The sequence below is a fragment of the Pinus tabuliformis genome, chromosome 3_1 (assembly GCF_031772625.1).
Source record: "Pinus tabuliformis cultivar Carrire ecotype Pingquan chromosome 3_1, CPIR1, whole genome shotgun sequence".
In the NCBI taxonomy this organism is placed as follows: Eukaryota; Viridiplantae; Streptophyta; class Pinopsida; order Pinales; family Pinaceae; genus Pinus; species Pinus tabuliformis.
The window spans coordinates 142,257,589-142,260,090 of NC_142301.1; positions in this window are offsets into that span (position 1 = coordinate 142,257,589).

Here is a 2,502-nt window from a genome sequence, read left to right on the forward strand (position 1 = left end):
CATAATCTAACATGCTGAGGGAGCTCACCTTGCTGATGATTGGATTTGAATCCAAATGCCAATGCCTGCTCCTTCTTTCCAAGAGCACCATCAAAGTCCATGGTCCAAAGGCCATGTTCCTTTTCCAAGAGTTGTTCATCTTTTTTTTTTGTTTTGGGTCAATTTTTTGAACTTTCTCTTCGGAGTGTTCTAAAGGTTCCATTACCTTCTCTAATGGTTGTTCTAAACATTTTTCTACCTTGTCTGATGGATATGCGGATGAACTTGGCAGCTCTTCTTTTTCTTGATTTGAAACTGCCTTATAATGTTGAAAATCTCGGGTACATCTTTAATTTCTACAAGCTGAATATATGCATCGTTCAGTCCACTATCATTATATAAAAAAAAGACTCTAAATCTGTATGTACAACATTTATAGGATGATTATTAGGCTTCTCCTTGCTAGTTATCATGAACTTCATTTTGGTTTCTCGGTGCAACTTTCTCAATTGCCCGAAAACCGGGATGGTGGCATGGGAGAAGTCTAACTACATTGTGCCTCTTAGTTTTTTCTCCCCAGGATCTCGACAATAACATCCCAAACCGTGTGGTATATCATCAGCTACCACCACATCCATTAAAACATTCTTTGTAGGGATTTGATCCAGGGATACTACCAAATCTTTTATTAGACCAAGACAACATAATTTACCAGAATCAAAAGAATACAAGTCATTGTTATAGACATTTTTGGGCACTGCAACCCCAATCATAAATGTCCATAGAACAAGGGTTTCTTAAGTCCCTAAAAGTGTTGTTCCAACCTCTAAAATAACAACGTCAACTGATTACATCTTCTCCCATAAGTTCTCCATGAAAAACTGCTCAGAACTGGTCAAAATTGGACCATCTCACCTGCTCCATGGTCAAAGTGCGCTGCATCCCACCTAAATACACATGAGAGGTGTGATGCATCTTGAAAATCCCTTCTATGGGGTGCGATGGGCGAGAGTGGACAAATGGCAGGGTCAATCTGCAAGGTGGAGGATCATGGAATCTTCTAGAAACTTCTCCTGTGACACTTTCCTCTCTGCATTCGCGCCCAGGGATGAGTAAGAGATCATCAATCTCCAAGTGGAATCAAGAACTATCAGAGAGAGGACACTAATCAAATCTCAAAAGATGACTCACCCCCTTGCAAACATCTATATATGGATCCCTCATCCCAGAGATCCAAGGCTGGAATTTTGTATCTTAAGGAATGTTTGCTGTTTCTTGTGCAATATCATAGTGTTGGGTGATCTAAGCTTTTCATGAGGTGAAGAAGGGCTTTCTGCTGAGAGGACGATGCTGGGTCAAAACAATTGGTTGTAATCCTCTTTGCTATTCTTGATTATCAATAAAGCGATTCAAGTTTTCCTCCACATTCTTGTATGATTAATGATATATGCATTTGTGTGGTCAATATATATTGGTCCTATATTGTTTATGATAATAGATCTATGTTCTTGGATAGTGTTATGTTGCTTTGATTCTACAGGTGCTCTTTGAACCTGGGTAGACGAGGAAGCTAGTGGCAAAGATCTATCAGAAGGGAGAGGAATCAAGTAAGGAACCAAGCGCAAGACAGAGGTTGGTCTCCTTTATTCCCCTCTTATCTATTTCTCATAAAGGAAAACGAAAGTGGTTTTAGTTTGTTTGTTTCTAAGGTAGCTACCAGCCATAGTGGGACTAGCAGCTCTGCATGGACACTAGATTTCCCGATAATAGTCATGGTACTCACAAGTTATATCCAGACCCAACCTTTCCATGATGGCTTTTGGCATTAAATTATGAGAGGCTCCGGAGTCAAGCATGGAGTTGTGAAGAATGAATTGGTGGATCTTAAACTGAGATAAAATGGAGAAACATCACTATCTCTTGACTGACCATCTATGGATGGACCAAAAATCAATTCAGACTGGTCATCTTCAATATTAACCATGTCAGGCATAGGATCAACTTTGAGCATTTTAACTATATCAAACTTGTAATGGCTATTTTTTACTAGTTCAGTAAGAGGGATTGATACTTTCAACTTTGAAATTTTAGTTTCTAGATTGAAAGAGCTAGTTTTATCTACCTCTCTTTGGACATTGTCTCTTTCTCGGGCAGATCTCTTGGTATTTGATCCTTGTTTTCTGTCATGATCCTTGCTTGGACTGCTTGTAGATGGATGTTTTGCTCTACATTGATCGGTTGCTTTCAGCTCTTTACCTTTGCTTTGACTACCTTGAGGATTTGATTTCTATTGGGTATCTTTCTATTGTGATGTCATTTTCTGAATAGGAGTGATTGGGACATCTCTATTCCTCAAAGAATATTGCTTCTACTAAGAACTGAGTGCATTCAAATATCCTCTTTGATAATCATTGGTTTGGGTCTCTAATGCATTGTCACTTCCCAGTATGTAGTCCTCATCTTTAGGATCCTCCACCTTCTCGACATACTTCTCATTTTTAGTCAAGAAAATGGGATGGTAAT